This window comes from Erythranthe guttata, chromosome 9 (assembly GCF_056151865.1).
Source record: "Erythranthe guttata isolate IM_541 chromosome 9, IM_541, whole genome shotgun sequence".
NCBI classification, from domain to species: domain Eukaryota; kingdom Viridiplantae; phylum Streptophyta; class Magnoliopsida; order Lamiales; family Phrymaceae; genus Erythranthe; species Erythranthe guttata.
In genome coordinates, this window is record NC_142541.1 from 10742455 (window position 1) to 10753149 (window position 10695).

Sequence of the window (10695 nt, forward strand, 5' to 3'; positions counted from 1 at the left end):
GTTAACTGCTATTATGATCGTACTATTATCGGTTATACTACATTTTATATTTGTTTTGCATTTTTTTGTTGTTGTATTATATTTGTTTTGCATTTTGTTGTTGTACTATTATATTTGTTTTGCATTTTTTTATTGATTTTGTTGTTGTACTATTATATTTGTTTTGCATTTTTTATATATACGTACATTTTTATAATTTTTTATACAGTAAAATCAATTTTGCTAAAAATATATATTAAATATAAGTAAACCATTGAAAAAAAAGATGATTCATCTTCATCCTGTAACCCACCCATAATCATAGCCATTATTGTTACTGTTTGAGGGGTTTACTTACTGTTAACATTCATAAGGGGTTTCATTGTAAGGTTTCAATATTTATATTTTTTAGTTCATATTACTTAAGGGGAAATAGAGAAAACACAAGTTCTGCTAAAATACACCGTCAAACTGACGGATTTTTCGTAATCACACAAATATGAGAGAAATTTTTGTAATCAGTCCCTATCTCAAGGGGGTTCTCCTAATTTACAAAAAGAAAACTAAGCTCTCAAAAGAGGATATAAAGGGAGGTTGAATCCCCCAAATAATTGTATGTATTAAATTGAACCGTTTAGGTATGATGTTATCGTCTATATTAGAAACAAATTGCAAAAAAAGAAATATTCCCATGAGCTGAGAGACAAATATTTGTTTAGATGTCCCTTTTTCTCTTCAACTAACTCCATATTTAATAATTAATAATGCCTTCTACCTCATACTCGCACTCTCTTGGATCATCACTATAATTCGCTAGTCAATTTGAGTAGGTATACAAACAACATTTTTCTAAAAATATTAATTAATATTGATCTCACATAGGCTAATATAATTTAATTAAAATAACCCCTTCTCTTTTGTATGTCCAATTTTTCTTTATTTTCGTATATTTTCTTGAAAGTAATTAAACAGAATGGACCCTCATATTTCTGAACTTATACATGTTATTCATTATATATTGTAAAGTATTTTTATTTGTCACAAGACATTTCTACTAAGCACTTTGACAACTCCATAAAAAAAAAAGTAATAAAGCATATAGTTATCAAATTTTAATTTTTTTTGCCAAAACCATGCATGGAACATCTCATGCAGAGTTATCGGGTTTTATGTCTTGGTCAAGACAAGGTAGCCCATTGATATTCACGTTGCAGCTAAAACCTATTTGGTCATGGCCCATGGGTTCGAAACATCAAGATAGGAATTGGACAACTAATAGCTATCCTCTTTTAAGAAGCAAGATTTTTGCGCTTCAAATTGAAGATTTATATTAGGGTTTTTTGTGTTGGAGGTCCCTGACAAAAGGACTTAATTCAACAATGATATCTTATTTTTCTCTTTCGCTTATAAACTCACCCCTCAACATGTATTACTAAAAATAACAAACATAATATTTAATTATTTATGATAAAATCACTCCAATCCTTTATACACACCCAATTTATGATATTAAACCATAATTCACCAATTTTAACGCCTAATACGATTTTGACCAACGCCCATGTAAAAGTAATTGGGTCAAAATCAAGGTCAAAATTGGTCAATGATTAGAATTGGTGAAATATTGATTAATTACGGCTTAATCATAATTTGGTGACTTCAAAGGGTCGATGAAATTGTATCATCCTTGTGCAAGGGACCTAGACACCATTAACCATTTTTTTAGGGTTAATAACAATGAGGCTCATGACAAAGGCACTTAATTAAAAAATATACATCTAACTTTTTTGTTTTTCAAATATTTACAACTAATTCAAACTTATTTGTAAAATAAGGAAACCCTTTTATATATACCAAAATTATCCTAAGTTTCTTGAAACTCAATTCAACTCCAACTAGTAATTGTACCCGTGCGATGCACGGGACAACAAATTGCATTGTTTTGATGTTGTAAGAATATAAACAAAGTTTGATGTATCGTATGATCAAAATTCTTTTATAATCATTCATTAATAATTCATCAGTGGAACATTATTAAGTATACTACACACACAAAAAAAAAAATAACTTTGCTGTTGAATAATTTTCCAAATTAATTGAATCAGCTAATACCAGTAGATTGAAAATTTGAACCAGGAAAAAAATCATCAACTATGTCTTTCATGTTGAACTTAAAAGTAATTAGATTCAATAACTTAGTTAACATAATCAAAACTAAACTATCGACAACATACCATCGTAAAAGACCATCTATACATCTTGCATCGGAACTAAGCCCTTCTCCACTGTCTCATTTTAAGGCTGTTTTGCCACTGGAATTAACAATTGAAAAATTAAGAAACAAAAATAAATATAAACTATAAATTAAATATCGCATACAAACAATAAGTCTTGAATGTCGACTTCCAATAGCTTGCGGCTCCGCCCATTTTTGGTTAATTCTCTCAAATCATCCCTTTCAATAACATGTCCAATAACATATAAAATGAAATAATTGTTATACATAAAATTTGAAATCTTTGGTATAAATTAATGAAACACATAATTTAACAAAATGAAATTACCTATAAGCCATGATGGAAAAAGATGTAAACTAATTACCACACAGTTAATAGGATGAAGAAGAAGATAAGAAACAAAATCTTAAGTCAGGTTACCAAAAAAAGAAGCCTTAGGTAGGGAAGAAATAAAATTCAAATGTTGCAGACATTCTGTAAAACGATGTCTCAAAATCCGCTAGGTATGAAAATCAGATTATTATAAATAATATCTAGGAGATAAAAATTTGATGAAAATCAATAATAATATTTAAAATAATATTTAGGAGATAAAAATTTGATAAAAAATCAAAAAATAATATTTTGGAGATAAAAATCTGATAAAAATCGAAAATAAAATTTAAAATGATAGTTAGGAGATAAAAATTTGATAAAAATCGAAAATAATATTTAAAATAATGTTAATGAGATTAAAGTTGATAAAATACGAAAATAATAATTAGAATAATATTTAGGAGATAAAATATGATTAAAATCAAAATTATTATTTAAAATAATATTTAGGAGATAAAAATCAAAAATAATATTTAGGAGACAAAAATCAGATAAAAATTGAAAATAATATTGAGGAGATAAAAAACTAATAAAAACATGATAAAACTCGAAAAAATATTTATAATATTGTTTAGGAGATATAAATTTGATAAAATTCGAAAATAATATGTAGGAGATAAAAATCTGCTAAAAGTTGAAAATTATATTTAAAATTATATTTAGGAGATATAAATTTGATAAAAATTTAAAAATATTATTTATAATAATATTTAGGAGATAAAAATTTGATAAAAAAAAATAATATTTAGGAGACAAAAATCTGATAAAACTAAAAATAATATTTAAAATAATATTTAGGGGATACAAATATGATAAAATTCAAAAATAATATTTAAAATAATATTAAGGAGATAAAAGTTTGATAAAAATTGAAAACAAAATTACAAATATGACATTAGGGTTTCTTTGGGTTGCCCTAGCGTTTCTTTCTTTTATATATAGGGATAATTAGTGAAAACCCCCCACATCATTTACATATATTAGGGTGGATATAACCCCCTTTTCAATATTAGTCAAACCCCCTTAATTATTAAATTTAATTATTTATTTTAAAATTGCTATAATTAATATCTAATTTGCCCTTAATGCTATATTATTTCACATCTGCCCTAATTTTATTACGCCATTGAACCGCCTCCATCTTCTTTTCTCTGATTTCTGTCATTCTCTCCATGCCCATTCCGTCTCTTTTCTCTCTCCTGAATAAATCTCTCCTGAATAAATCCATGGTGAAGGAAAGAATCACTCCATCATAGCCTCCACCACCCACCATTAAAAAGCATAGCATGAGCCGATGACTTTAGGAACAGCCTCAAGGACGCGCTCGTATCGCTCTCCACTCCCTCAACATTGATGTCCAAGCCGCCAGATCTGAAGTTCTCGTCCCGTCGCCGCTGCCATCGCTCCGATCTCAATTTAGTTGTAGAAGACGACATCAAAAACTCAAAAATCCCTCCCTACCTCCACCCCTCAACTCCACCGCCGATATAGAGACTTTGTTTCCCCGCCTCTGCCCTGTCGTCGCCATAGTTCTGATTTTTTTCGATTTTTTTATGCTTTTGATGTTAGTTATTTTTACAGCAAATAGTTGTTTTGTTATTCGGCTATTTTTTATTGCTGTTTTCGTTATCCTGCTATTTCTTTTAGTTGTTTTAGATAGTTTTAGTTGTTTTCGACTTTTTTGGTTGATTTTCAAGTTTTTGGTAGTTGATTTTGATTTTTTATTTTTTATCCAATTATATGACATGCTGGAAAAATAAAAATCAAAAAATATGAATTAAAAAAATTAGTTGAGGTATTTTTAGTTGTTTTCGACATTTTTAGTTGATTTTGATTTATTATAGTTATTTCAATAATATGTAGTAATTTGTCAATTTGGTAAATTAGTTGGGAAAAAATTCGTTTTGGATTCAAAATAAATCATATGGAAAAAAAAACCGAATCTTTTGGTTGATTTTCAGAAAATTTTTAGTCGATTTCGAAAATATTATAGTTGATTTTGGAGAAACAAAACTAAAAAAATGTTGAAAATAATATTATTTTTTAGTTATTAAAAAATATTTAGAAAAATTATAAAAAAACTATTTTTTTAAATAAACAAAACGAAAATTAAAATGGAAAATAGAAAAGAAATAAAAAAGGTATGTGCAACAAATAGTAGAGAAGGGTAAATTTGATAATAAATAAAAGTTGGGGTTATCACTAATAAAGAAAAAGTGACTAGATCCATCATTATTAAAAAAATGCTTGAGGGGGTTTTCACTAGTAGTCCCTTATATATAAGATTTACATCCCAATTTAGGCCAATTTCACAAATTAATCAATTTTGACCACAGTTTTGACCCGCCACCACCGGAGACTGCCGATCCCCGGCGTTGACTTTATATTTTTCTTTTATTTATTTATTTTTTAATTGTTTTTACATTTTTTTTCTTTAAAAAATATATTTTAATGAATACTACTGACTGAGCTGCTAAATTAATGTCTCCAACAGTAATTTAACTGTCGGAGACACTGATTTAACCGTTAATTGGCTCTTTTTTTTTTCTTAAAAAAATTATTTTAATTAATATTACTGTCTTGGCTGCTAAAGTACTGTCTCAATCAGTAATTTAACTGTCGGATACAGTAATTTAACTGTTAATTGACTTCTTCTTTTTTTGTTTTTAAATTTTGTTCTTTCTTAAAAATAAATTATTTTAATTAATATTATTGTATTGGCAGACAGTAATTTAACTGTCCGAGACAATAATTTTTGCTGTATTAATTAATTATATCGTCTTGGCCTGCAATTTTGTTGTCTTCGACCGTAATAATACTGTCTCATGAAATAATATTACTATTTGGAACAATAATATTAGTAATATTACTATTCGGGAAAGTAATATTCATAATATTACTGTTCCAAAACACTTACCAACAAACAACAAACGAAATTTAGGAGTTTGTAAACGATCCGAAGGCCCTACTATGGCATTAGCGGTACAATTTCTTGCTAGGGTTCTTTATTTCTTAAGTTCGTTTTGTGGATGGGTTGTGTTGTGCTTTTGATATCTGTGAATAACTGCTATTCTTTTGGGATTTTGGAGATTTAAATGAAGGATTGATTATGGGTCTTCTGGAGAGTATAGAGTGGAATTTTAATTTCCATATAACATTAGGGGTATTTTTGGCACAATAAAAATAATATATTTAATGAAAATAGGAAATTATTAGTTAGATTTTTATACATAAATTCTACTATAAGAGGAGCTATAGCAAATTGCCCATATATTTTCGGCGTGGTGTAAATTAAAAAGAAGTCAAAGTATGGGTGGTGCAGTAGGTTATGGATGCACGGATTGATGTTATATCATCTTACACTGTCAATGTTTGACCGCCTCAAGTCGCCTCAAACCACCTACAGACCAAAATTCGATTTTTTCAAATCTTTACACCGAAATCGAAAGGTATTTGGACCGCCCACCTCGGAGATCGATTAATCGACCGTCTCGACCGATTGTTAGAACACTGCTATTCAGTGATGGGTTTTGCAAATAAAACAAAAATATATACCATCGGCTAATGATATTAAAAACATATTAATCATTCCAAACAATAAATTATGACGCATTTTTTAGTTAATTCCACGTTTAAATATAACCATATTGCCATATTTAAAAACTTTTGATTATTTCTAAATAAAAATAAAAATTGTGATTATTTGATTAGCATCATGTTATGACCGTATTTTACAAAAAAAGAAAAAAAAAAAAAAGAAAGTTGAATATAAATTGTAGTACATGTGTCTGTATTGTACACAAAGAAATACAAAATTTTACAAAAGAATGTTAGAGAATATTATATTATAGAACTCTTGTAATATTAGGATTCTAGTATGATTGAGTTACCTAGATTAGTAAGGATTTATTTACCTAGTCAAACTCTATTACCTTGCAATATTTCTCTATATATATTCCATGTAATCAACCCATAACATAATGGGGGTTTCTATTATTTCTCTCTTTCTCCTATTCTATTCTTCCTATATGGTATCAGAGCTCCAGGTTTAGGTTTTTTAACCTAGCCGCCTTCTCCATGGCGGTGAAAACCTAGCCGCCTCTCTTCTCTATGGCGGTGACCACCCAATTTTCTCCCTCCCCCGGTGGTGGTACTCTAATATTTTTTTTTATAATTATTTTTTTTCTATCTTTTTTATGAACACCACCCAATTTTCTTCCTCCCCGGTGGCGTATCTATCTTCTTCTTCTTCTTCTTCTCCATGGCCGTCGCCTCTTCTCCTCTCCATGGCCGGCGAACACCACCCAATCTTCTTCCTCCCCGGTGGTGCATCTTCTCTATCTCTTTCTTTTTCTTCTTCTTCTTCTTCTCCATGGCCTAAAACCTAGCCGCTGCCTCTCTTCTTCTCCATGGCCGGCGACCCCTCTCTCATCTCTTCTCTCTATCTCGATTAAAAAAAAAAAAAAAAAGTTATTATTTTTCTCTCACCCGTTATTATTATTATATTTTTTTTATCAATTGGACAGATATTTCAACAGAGAATTCTCTAGCGATGTGTTTCGCGGTTTCTATCCAGTCTTCACGTTTGAAGTTTCCAGTCTTCACGTTTGAAGTTTATTCGTTTTGAAGTTTATTCGTTCCGACTGCGGGAGCGTGCTAGCAAGTGATTGTCCAGTCTTCACGTTCGTCACGTTTCGACTGCGGGGGCGTGTTAGAGAATATTATATTATAGAACTCTTGTAATATTAGGATTCTAGTATGATTGAGTTACCTAGATTAGTTAGGATTTATTTACCTAGTCAAACTCTATTACCTTGCAATATTTCTCTATATATATTCCATGTAATCAACCCATAACATAATGGGGGTTTCTATTATTTCTCTCAAACTCGTGCTAGCCGAATTCCATAGCTTATCGAACGAGAATATGTCAGGAACTCCAAATTTAATTCGTTTTATTAACAACCGACCTCAAACGAAATCTTAACAAATGATGTAGATCAAAATATCAATGACCTTAATTGGTTTGATGTTCAATATATGATAAATTAAAATAAAGTGTTAAATAAAGAGTACACACCTTAATGTATACCCTCTGTAACATTTACCCCTAAAACATTATTTGTAACAGTTACCCCCTCAAGCTCATTTGTATACCTTAAAAAAAATTATTTAAAATAATAACTAAAAAAATTATATTGAATTATACAACTAAAAATATCTGTTGAAAAATGCAATATTTTAAAATTTAAAAATATTATCTTGTACTGTTGGGGATATATTTAATAAATTTTAAGAAATAAATACATAAATAATAGTAATCTTAAGTATTTAAATTTATTTTAGTTCATTAAATTTGTTAAAAATAATTTAATTTTAGTTACTTTTCAATTTTTATGATCCAATAATTATTAGATTGTTATGCTTAGTATGTTTTAATTTTAAGATATAAAATGTTTGATGTTGCCATTCACACACAAGTCATTTTCAACTCTCACACTAATATATATTGTATATATACTCAACAATAATTTCGAGTAGGGGTGTAAACGAGCCGAGCTCGAGCCGAGCTCGCCTCTTTTGGCTGGCTCGAGCTCGAGCTCGAGTTTATTTTGTCGAGCTCGATGTCACGGACTTGTTCCCTCAACAAAGAACCGTGCGGCCTTAGCTCCTTCTCCCCCCTCGCGATAGCTAAGTCAGCCTCTCCCAAATTGTGTTGCGAATACTTAAGTGATGGGAAAACGAAGAAAGAAAGTAAGAAGACAAGAGAGTTGGTAGAAGAGTACTTTATTGTTGGATTTCTTGAATGAATACAAATGAGGACCCTACCTCTATTTATACAAGACCACCTCCTCAAAGGACGGTGGAGATCGATATGATCTAACGGATGGGAGTGGAACAATCCCTGATTGTCTCTACCTACCACCACCTAGCTCTACCTACCAAAAATGGCTCTACCTACCACTATACAATTGGGCCAACTTGGGCCTAACCCTACTTGGGCTAATTCTTGGACTCTTTAACCTCCCCAACTCAAGGGAAATCGGCAAGGGGTTGGGTCAAAACTCGCTGGCCGTGACATCCTCCCCCGCCTAATCCGGCGACGTCCTCGTTGCCTCGAACAAGTGGAGACGATCTTGAAATCGCCACAAGTCTTCCTTCGTCTCCCACGTTGCCTCAGACTCGGGTAATCCCTTCCATTTGATGAGGTATTGAATACTCGGTGGAACTCCCCTACGTCGCTTCAATTGTCGGCCGAGCACTTCCTCGATCTCCTTATCGTATGACTTAGTCATGATGGGTGGTGCTCGGTGCGACTCTCCTCGTCTCGGGTCTTCCTTGTCTTCGTGATAAGGCTTCAACATACTCACATGGAAGACCGCATGGATTTTCAAAGAACTTGGAAGTTCTAGGCGATATGAAACTTTACCGACCTTGGCGATCACCGGGAATGGCCCTTCATACCTTCGCACAAGTCCCATGTGCATGCTCCGCAATGCCTTGAATTTCTGGGGTAATAGTTTCACCAGCACTTGGGCCCCAACGTCGAACTCCCGTGGTCGCCGTTTGTCGTCCGCCCATTTCTTCATTCGTCGCCTAGCCTTCTCAAGGCATGCTCGGGCTAAATCGGCTTGTTCCTCCCACGACTTAGCCATCTTCAATGCTCCGGGACTCCGTCCGTCGGTTGCCGTAGCCAAAGTATGTGGCGTAAGTGGCTGTTGTCCCGTTGCAAGCTCGAATGGACTCCTCCCCGTGGCTTCACTCCGTTGCAAGTTGTAGGAAAATTGAGCCACGTCGAGAAGCTTCGCCCAATCTTTTTGATTGGCTCCCACGAAGTGCCGTAAGTAGCACTCGAGTAGGGCGTTCACTCTCTCCGTTTGCCCGTCGGTTTGGGGGTGAAAACTCGTCGAGAAGCAAAGCTCGGACCCCAAAAGCTTGAAAAGCTCCGTCCATAATCGCCCCGTGAAGCGTGGGTCTCGGTCGCTTATGATGTTCCTCGGTAGTCCCCAATACTTGACGACGTTCTTGAAAAAGAACCGGGCTGCCTCCTCCGCGGTGCAATCCCTCGGGCAAGCTATGAACGTCCCATATTTTGAAAAACGATCTATCACCACCATGATAGATCCAGCCCCCTCAGACTTCGGCAAGGCACTAATGAAATCCATTGAGATCGACTCCCATGGTCGCTCGGGGATTGGGAGTGGCTCAAGTAACCCTGCCGGTTGTTTATTCTCTACCTTGTCTTGTTGGCACACAAGACAAGTCTTCACATAGGCGTCGACACTGTCCCGCATGTGAGGCCAAAAGTAGGCCGTCTCGAGCAACGCCATTGTCCGTCTTTGGCCCGGATGCCCCGCCCACTTGGTGTCGTGGCATTCCCTTATGAGGTCCTTCCTCAAGCTGCCCCACTTCAGAACGAAGAGTCGCTGTCCCTTCGTGTAGAGTAGACCGTCCTCTACCCAAAATTGCCTCGTCTTGCCCTCCTTGACGAGTCGGATTAGCTCCTTGGCCATGGGATCATGTTCGAGCCCTTCTCGGATCATGTCGGCCAAGTTCCCCCTTGTCGAGCTAATGGCTGCGAGTAATGCGTCAGCCACAACATTCACCTTTCTCGGTTTGTACTCCCTTAAAGCGGCTAAGAATGTTGGCTCGCCCCGTCGAACTCCCTTGGCAACTTGTGTGTTCGACAGTTGCCTTGGTTGCGTGCTTTCTTCCTTAGTGGTGCCGTTGATGGCCGGCACCATGCAAGGTGTTCCCTTTTCTAAGATACAAACGGAATTGAAACAAGGCATAGGGATAGCCGTTACCTTGCGGAAGAAGTCCATGCCTAGCACCACCTTGAAGTCATCCATTGGTGCTACCGAAAAATCCACTTGGCCCTTCCAATTGCCTAAGTGTAGCTCCGCGTCTCGTGCTACACCGTTGAGCGGTTGTGCCTTAGCGTTAACGGCCTTGAGCCAACCGTCTCGTCTAGTCCACCGTAGGCCAACCCTCTTGGCCTCATCTTCGGTGATGAAGTTGTGGGTCGCTCCCGTGTCCACCATCACCTTTGCTGGGGTATCGTTGATGCGGGCCTCCACGTACATCAGCCCCTTGCTTGATG